The sequence below is a fragment of the Pezoporus wallicus genome, unplaced genomic scaffold (genome assembly GCF_028554395.1).
Source record: "Pezoporus wallicus isolate ANWC-B61680 ecotype Strahan unplaced genomic scaffold, APGP_CSIRO_Pwel_v1 contig_2, whole genome shotgun sequence".
Lineage (NCBI taxonomy): Eukaryota > Metazoa > Chordata > Aves > Psittaciformes > Psittacidae > Pezoporus > Pezoporus wallicus.
The window spans coordinates 2,163,462-2,173,020 of record NW_026639478.1 but is presented as its reverse complement, the minus strand read 5'-3'; positions in this window follow the sequence as shown (position 1 = coordinate 2,173,020).

The window sequence follows — 9,559 nt, the reverse complement described above, 5'->3', positions numbered from 1 at the left end:
GGTATTATAAATAATAAACTAAACCGAAATTGTACATATTATAAAGCTGTGCTTTTCTGCAGGGGTTCTGATGACACGTACAAACCATACGAGCTTTACTCCCGTGGCTTATCCGTGTCACTATTCCCCCTCTACAAAACTAGAGAAGGGAGGTGCAGTGGGGAGGGCTGAAACTTGTGTGGAGCCAATTCCATCTTTTGTCTACATTTGTTTCCAAAATACTTGACAAGCCTTGCCCACGGCTTTCCAGGAGTCTGCCTTGGGATGAAGGAACTTCTGCAGCATAGAAATTAATCTTGTGAAAAATGCTTGGTTTGGGTCATTGGAACTATTTGGGAAATATTTGGCTGAAAAATAGAGGGGAAAGTCAACTCAAGTGGAAAAGCTGAGGTGAAGTTTATTTGTGACTGATGAAGAATGATAATCTATATTTTGTCTGTCTCAATTTTTTGTTCTTAAGATTATTTGTACTCAGCTCAGTTCAGTCTCAAATGATGTTTGCTTTCTTTTTCAAAGTGATTCCACCAGGCAGAAAAAACCCATGAGTTCACCATGAAGATGCAATTGTATTAAAATATGTATACTTTGAGATACAAATTTCCAATTAGTCACTAACCGAGAAATTACTGTGCAATTATTTCTGTTAGATGCATCTGAAATATCTCTGGACACAAACGGGTCTCAGCTTCTCCTGGTTATACTGGGGAAGGCTGGTGTCTGCAGCAGTTTCCATCACTTTGTCACCTGGCCCAAGTGCTTGCTGGCTTTGGGATGCTCAAACAGTGACTCCGAATGCATGTCCCACAGTCTTGCGCTGTGTTACAGGATGTCTCCTGAGGTATTGACCTGGGAAAATGGAGGCTGAGCAGACACACCACCTGCACAAACCTCGAGGGACAGCTTTTTAACTTTTCAGTCAAAACAGATGGGAGTTTTGTTCACGGGGAACCTTTTGGGATGTCCAACCCAACAGTCCTGCCTCCCAAATGGTGCCAGAATCACTGCAGGAGTCTTACCCCCTCTCCCTTGCCAATCCTGATACCGTCATCCCAGAGAGATGGTGAATCTCACTCCCAGCTCTTACTGGCCTCTTAGAAAATCCCAGGCTTAATCAGGAGGCTTGTTTATGGTACAGCTCCTTGTCTTGCAAGTACTACAGATGCCACTTCGCTGCACCTAAACTGCTTACGAGACAGCACTCTTATCTAATAAGACATAGCACAGCCATACATATTTATTTATATTTGAACTCTTGCCCTCTGTACTATACTGCAGGTCATGCATCTGCTCCAACACCACCTTATTAATTTTCTACTACTCTTCTCCATGGTGGCAACAGTGTTTTAGAGCCTGAAAGGAATATTTTCCTGGGTTTTTTCGCTTTGATCTATCTCTTTAACTCCTTAGCTGCTGAAAGGAGGAAAGTCTGGGCTTCCTGAGCACAGTATCGCAGTGTTTCTTGTTGGGAATCGGGACACAGCAAGGCTCTCCAGACAGTGTCACTTCTCCGCCTGTGTAATACATTACTGTTCTGTGTTGTACCTTGCTAATTAGAAAGCAGGAAAGAAAAAAATATATTTATATATAAAAGAGCTCCCATCTGACAGACTCAAATTACAAAAGTATTCTGATATAAATTATTTAATCAGTGGGGGGAAAAAAGAAAGTCACAGTACTAACTATCATTTCTAGACAGTATTAACAACCGTTTCTTTCATTGGCTTCTGGTGTCTTATTTTGCACACCCATCACCAATAAGAAGAATTGCATGATGCTTACCATAAAATATGACTTTCATCTCTTTGTCTTTGCATTTGCTTGCTTCATTTACCTTCCTAATGTATAAAAAGTTTTTAATTTGCCTCCCTCCCTTCCTCTTCTGTCACTAGCACTCTTGAAAACTTATAGAAGAAAAAAGTAAAGACTTTAATTCATATATGGGACCCCATTCTGCCAGCCAGATCTGCCAGTCTTTGAAATACATTCCATGAACAAGGAGTTGTTTGAAGGCATGATCGCAGCTTTATGGCTAGGTTACAAGCTGGTGATAGGAAACCATCCTGATGAATGTACTGATCTCTGAGCCCGTGCCTCCTTTGATGTCCTGCAGTGACGCATGGTCACTGGGAGGACAAAGGCTTGTTTGGGGCAGCTGTCACCAGCAGCAGAGGGAAATGTGCTCAGGGCCTGAGCTTTGCCCAAGGGATGAGGCGTCCACAAAAGGGTCTTGGTGCCCACCTGGCACAGAACAGCTAGCCAGGATTGACATTGGTGCACTGAGGTTGTGTCTGCCCTCAGAGCAGGTGTCCAGAGACCTGGGTTTACCAAGCCCAGCAGTTAACAAACCCCATCATAGAGACCTTGCACAGCAGAGCTTTCATGAAACAACCAGAAGTAACTTGGCATAGCCAGGATGCCAAATCAACCCAAAGGGCGGAAAATACACCTTTAAACCACTGAAAGGCCTAATCTCTTTCCAAAAGACAAAAGGTATCCACGGACATTGCACAAAAGCCCCCTTGTTCAAATGTGTCGGTGTGAGGCCAACAAAACTGTGCTGCATGAAAGCAAGGGGCAAACCCTGGTAACCACTTATGGACTACTGGCAGAACCCAGAGCATGGTTTCTCATCTAAGAGCCTGAGACCATGAGCAAAACATATTTTAAACCACCAGGAAGGGTAACATGCACCAAAGCCTGTGTTCACCCATAACCTGTGCCAAATCTGAAGGCTTTTCTGGAAGGGGTAACCTTGAGTACCCCCTCGAGTCAATTCCTGTGTCTGATAAGAGTACAGATATATTGTTTTCTGGTCCCTGCGGTGGATGAATACGTTTTGATTGCCTGCTGAGGATTACATCTAATAAAAACTGAAGAGAGTAAACTGCTTTTCCTTTTACAGTTATGTCACTACTATATATATATACACACACATATATATGCACACACACATACTGCAGTTTTAAATCCGTATTCAGTTGCTGGACAAGCAGCTAGAGCTATTGAGATTTTCATGGAAATCTTCCACTTTTCTCCCCATGAAAGCCTCCCCAGAGCAGGGGACCCACAGTGTTATCTGGAAAAAAATACTACTAAAAAAGAACTAAAGCCCAGTGCAGCTGTGGCACAGCACTCTCTGGGCAGCCCTATGGTGCAGGCATGTGAAGGCTGCAACGTGGCAGGGCTACTCCCTCTGAATTTGGGGCAATGTTGGTCCCTGCTGGCCCAGGGAGTACAGCCTAAGCAAGACCACCAGTGAAGGCAGGAGGAGCACCCTCAGGTGCTTCACACTGGCCAGATTCTCCTGCTTGACCCAGTGCCACCAGCGAGGTGCAAAGCCGTGAGCCTTCCCTGCAGCCCCCAAGCCATTTTCCTCATTAGGCCTGGCCCATCAGGTCCTGCAGTATCACTGGGAAGATGACAGTCCCCAGACAAAAGCTCTGCACTCAGTTGTTCTTGCAGGGAGGGAAAGACCCAGGTTTTTTTCCCCAGCAGAGCTGCTGCTAATAGCAGCCTCCTCCTCTGTTCTCCCTCCCTCCTCCTCACTACCAGCAGATGCTGGAAGTATGAAATAAAGCTCATTTTTCTGACATAACATGTTAAGATCTTGAAAGTTTGTGCCACAGCAATGTAAGACGAATACCTCTTGGCACAACAGGGGCAAAGTGCTGCCTGTTTGTTAACAGGGAGGGAAGTTCCTGCTCACGTTATCTATCACACTGTGCAATGGCAACTGGCAGCTTCCTGCAATCCAGCCCTTGGCCTCGCCACTCCTGCTGTTCCCTCCTCCTGTCCCATTGAGATTAAAAGACTTGTGTTCAGAGGCAGACAAGGCTCGGGGTTTATAGAGGGATTTTTTGTGCTTTATGGTGTTGTTCGGGTGGAGCTGCTTTACCTGCAGCCAACGTCAGGGAATCTGCCCCAGCAGCATGACCACCCAAATCCCTTCAAGGTACAAGGTACAGAGGGTCAAAAGCGCCCTTTGTGCTCCTTCAGCAAGGACAGGGAAAAGAAAGCGTTGCCTCCTGCTTGCTGTGCAGCGAAAATACAAGAAGCAAAGAGCTACAAGCCCTGGGTTACTCAGGGCGGGCTGGGAGAATCCGCCTTCCCACACAGAAATTGCTATTTCCAGCTTTTAATCATGTAAGTGAGATCAGATTGCCAAACCTGATGGCAAAGGCACTGGGAATCAGAGACAACTGAAACAGAGCCCTGGGAAGGGCTCAGGCTGGTCACCAGAGGAAAGCTTCATCCGCATGAAGCTGTGTAGAAAGGCCACGTATGTGGAAGCTTCATAGCCCTGCTTGTAAGGAACAAGTTGTAAGGAACAAGTTGTAAGTCAGGAAAAAATTAAACAGCATTTATTAATCAAAGGAGGGTTTAATCTGCTCTACAGATACTAAATATTTGATTCTCCAAGAAGAAGCTTGAGGAAACAGAAAAAAAAAGCACATTTTATTCTTTAAATTACATTGTCCTGAGGAGAATGCGGGGCCATTAGTGCTAACAGCTGAAAAGAGAGGGTCTTCCCTCCCTCTAAACCCAGCACATTAGAGATGTGGGAGAAAGAGGGATTGTTTTCTTTAAGGAAACTTTCAACCCACATTCTCTGGGGCAGGGTGAACAATACCACTTCACCAGATGCCTGATTGACCGGGTAAGTGAGGAGATGAACCGTCCATTGGAAAAATTAGGGGAAACAAGTTTAAAACTCCTATAGAAAGAGAATGTTCAAAAGCACAAAGAGAGGAAGTCCCTGAGCCATAAATATGAGTGGAAGGGTGTGACATGCTTGTCCTCTCCCCATACCCATCCCAAGGCAGCTGCTTTGGATCACTTTGATCATCAGGAAGGGAACAGGGCCTGGTGGATTTTGGTCTGGTCCTGTCTGGCTGCTCTTATATTGCATAAAGACAAACTTGTACTGATTGAGTTAAACCAGTGGACACTTACTGCAGCTGAAGAACAATGTGCTTTGCTCCAGCCTGATACTGGTGCTAATTATTTTAGAGTAAACAGAAATAAAAATGGTACAAAGTACAGTGAAAGTACCCAGCTTGCAGTGATTTAAATTAATTGTTTCACACTCAGATAAAACCAGTACAACTCAGCATGCAGTTAAACACTGAGGGAAACTGATTAAATGTCCAAAGAAAGGAATAAAAACATGAAATCAGTTAGACAGTAAAAAGGGTTAACTGTAAAATAGATTACATTGTCCCAGCAAAATTGCTTGCTCCTTTCCTTTCCTTTCCTTTCCTTTCCTTTCCTTTCCTTTCCTTTCCTTTCCTTTCCTTTCCTTTCCTTTCCTTTCCTTTCCTTTCCTTTCCTTTCCTTTCCTTTCCTTTCCTTTCCTTTCCTTTCCTTTCCTTTCCTTTCCTTTCCTTTCCTTTCCTTTCCTTTCCTTTCCTTTCCTTTCCTTTCCTTTCCTCTCCTCTCCTCTCCTCTCCTCTCCTCTCCTCTCCTCTCCTTTTTCTTCTTTTCCTTTCTTTGTGTCTTTCTTTCTCTCTTTCTCCTCTTTCTTTTTCTTTCTCCTCCACTGAATTTATGTAGTTCTGGTTTGGTTTTGGTGTGGTGCTGCTCAGTGTACCCACCTCAACCTCTCCACTCAACAGAAAAGGCTGCAGAATTTCCTTGTCCTTTCCCCCAGACACAGCCACTCCCTTCTCTGCATCAGCTGGTACCACCTGCTCAGAAGCAGTAGATCTTAGAGGAATAGCAGATATCCCATGGGCAAACTGGTTTTGTTTGTTTATAACACTCAGCCAAGCGCATCTTGAAGGGTAGGTGGGTTTCTTCTTAAAATGGCTTTAAAGCCAAGACCCTCCAAGATTTCCACAGGGTTTAGTTAAATCACATCTGACTTCCATCTAGCTTTTGTGAATGCAGCTGCCTGCTCTGAAGACGCAGACTTAGGTTGTGTGCCATGCGGACAGATGTTAATCCACTAAGGTATGAAAACAGCAAATGTGGGTTAGGAGATGGGGGCAAAAGTGACCTAGGATGGCTGGAGATCTCCAAGGGGAAAGGAAGAGGTGCAGCTGTCCATGGGGAGGAAAGCATGGTGGCGTGCTGTGCATTCACAGCACAGCCCTTGCACTGCCGCCCCACCTGCCTGCTCCTGCATGGAAGGTTGTGAACATGGAGCCTGACGTTAAGAGGGAGAGAGATGTTCCCCTGAGCCCTCATCACTTGGCACAGCAACCTATGTGTCTGTGGGGGCAGGCCAGAGCTCTGCAGGGTGATGCAAGAGGGTGAAACTGGTTTTGCTGTCCCCATTATACCTGGAAAATGCACTTCACTCTAAGCAGCTTCAGCTGCTGGATGACTTTTTCAGTGAATGCAGTGTGTCAAGCACATCTTTCACCTTTTGCTCTTTCTAGGCATCTTTTCAGTGACTAGGAAGGTGACCCCAAACACTGATTTTGAAGGACTTTGGGGAGAATTGTAAAAAAACCAAAAAGATATTTTTATATATTTCAGTGTAACTATACCAGAATTACCTCTGAGAGAGTCCAAGTATATGCCTTCTTTTAGACTTCAGTTTTGTAGCTAAGACTTCAGACACTCATTAGACTACACCAGTTGTTTTATCCAGGTTCCTGTCTTGCCCACCAGCCCTAGCATTGCTGAGGATCTTCTGAACTGCTATGGGCCCTGCACAATTTATTCTGTTTACAAATCCGTATGGCATGGGCTATGCTTATTTTATGTGCAGCTCTTCAGTGATGACAGCAGGAGCTTTGCACTCACAGAAACCATAGCATTCACTGGCAATCCACAAAGCACTATTTTCTTTACTTTTTTAATGTGGTATGGAAGAAACTCTTAGGAAAACGGATAATATCAGTGCCTGAGGCCTTTGCCCTAGGTGTCTCAAAGGGAAAGGCACTTAAAAAATGTGCAAAGCAGCAGCCCAAACCTCCCACAGTGCTGAAAAGAAGACTAAATATTCTTAAGGAAACGTTGGGTTTATTCCAATTTCTCCAGAAACACTTACCAAACCCACTTCCACATTTTCGGGCACTGGTTCTAGGAACTCAGCATTTAGGTACTTTGAATGAAAACATCACGGTCAGCTGGACCACCTTATGTGAACATTAATTTCCATTCACTGGGCCTGAATCTATTTTCCCTGTGAAAAACCTGGAGCAGCTCCACAGGAGCCATTTGGAGTCACACTGCTGTAAAGCCAGAGGAGATTCCACCCTCCAAGATGCACATCACTTTGCAAAGCATGTGCTATTAATTAACCATGAGAAACGGCTGCTCATTTAGTTTTCGCCTACATGAAGATTAGATGTTTCCTAACTCAGCATCAGTCTCAGCTATCCTTCTTCAGATTTGCTCCACAAGTCTATCCACCAAAGGCAGGGGAAACGGTGGCTGAGTGTGGGCAGCAGGAACGACTGAAAAAGACTGAGCTGTGCTGAAGAGAGATGGAATTTTAGGAGAAACCGGCAATATGTCAAAGGAAGAAAACCCATGATCTTTCATCAGTTCTGAACAGGTCATCTTCAAAGAGAAGCATTCTTGGAAAATAAAATGGATTATTCTTTACATAATCAATCAGCAGCAGAGCAGAGGCATCCACACATGGGGAGGATTTAGATACCTGCAGACAGAAGGGATTCTGATTTCCCACTCTGCTGGTTGCCCACCCTGCAGGCCAATATCATTTTATGTTACGGTTTCTTATCTGCAGTCTTTACCTACATCTTCTCTGGAATTCTGAGGACAACACTGCAGCACCTTGGGAAATGCAATCAAACAGGAGGTGTGATGTGCAGTAGCTTGTAAAAGGCTCATACCTTGGATGTGCTGCTTCTAAGAAAAAGGCAGATTTTTTCCTTGGAACCACCCTAAGTAAAAAATTGATACAAACAACACAAATGAGGTCTTGTGTGGTTTGGAAGCCATAACGACTCTCAACCACTACACTGGCCCAATTCCTCCTGTTCTTTGCTCTTGTTCTAGTATATCGAAAGGCCACCACAGATGTTAGTACCACAAATATTCATGTTCTACCGAGAAATTGAACCTTTTTTATTTGATGATTTCTGCAATGAGCGTGGGTCTTCACAAAGAAGAGTGCATACATCGACCTTCTGGGAAAGGTTATCAGCTTTTTCAAATGAGCCCCATTGACAATTTGCTGTTTTCCTAGAAAAATAGCTGTCCCTTTGGTTTGTTTTTTTTTTACTAAACCTCTCTGGCAGGCTGGTATTCCCTTTATTCTTTCAGGTGAGGCTATTTCCTGCTTTCTTAAACTATTCTTACTCGTTAATTTTCACATATTTTCTATGTTAACTTTTTACGTATTTTCTGTTTTCCTTATGCCTCACTAGGTCCATGCGGCTTCTATCAGAGCTATCCCTCCAATTGCCTAACAGGCAATGTACCAAATCATCAGATGGCCAAAGGTCACGTTATCTCCCAATATTTGCATGCAGCTCTTCAGTTGCTGAACCCAATTGTCTGTGGCAGAATTTGGCTTTAAATGTAAAAGACCAGAAAACACACAGCTATGGAGAAGAGACCCACGGGAAGCAATGCATTATCTCTGCGAAAATGTAAAAAATATAGAAATCTATTGAATCTTAACTAGAATAACTTATGCAAGCACAGTGTAAGCAACTTGGCTCCCCCTGCTTTTTGAGTCTTCTTCATTTCCGAGCTGCTTCTAGAAGCTAAAGGTTAGTTTAAGCTTGTTTTTAGCATTCAAGGAGCTGTAGACCCTTGCAGCATGACTATGTTCTTGCAAGGAAAGGAAGTAGCAGCTGCCATGAGTAGCACCTACAACAAAAGTTTGGAGGTTCAGAAACCATTAGATGAGACTTGAAAGCAACCTACCTTAACATTGCTTCAACTGATACAGGAAAACCTCTATAATTTTTTGTGTGCTTGCTGTATGTGGAGAACTGTTTATTCCCTTAATTAATTTCTCAGGAAATAAACCAGGGAGTTCAAAATTTCCTGGAATCTGGCAAGCAGCAATCAACAGGCAAAATCCCTTGAAGTCCATAACTATGTGCTGGGAGAAACATCCACAGCCCTACATGAAAATCTGTTGTTGGTTTTAAGCACTGCTCTCAAATTTTCAGTATTTTCAGTTGCTATTGGCTTTGGTGGGAAACAAGGGTATTCATTATCACCCAGCAGAAGGTTGGCTGAGAGCAAACAGCAGCTACTATGCAACTTGCAGCCTTTCTGCAAATAACAAATTCAAGACAAATAATTGTCATGAACCCCTTATGTGGAAAGGAAGTTGTCCAACTCTGCAAGTAGCTAGAGTTCCTGCAAGAAGCATGGTCAGAGAGTTGCTCGAAGGGTAAGATGGTCTATTTATTCAAATCATTATGTCTTGGATCGTGCTTTTTGGGTTTGAATTTCTGAATGAGTACGAAAACTCATCTCTGAAAAACGTCTACCACAAAATGCACAAAACCCTCATAGCAATTCTAATCCTCTTGTTTAATATGCGCACCAGAGGGTGCTGTGCTGTGGGTCTGAACAGGAATATTAGCCACCACAAACTACATTTAGATTGCCAACAAAA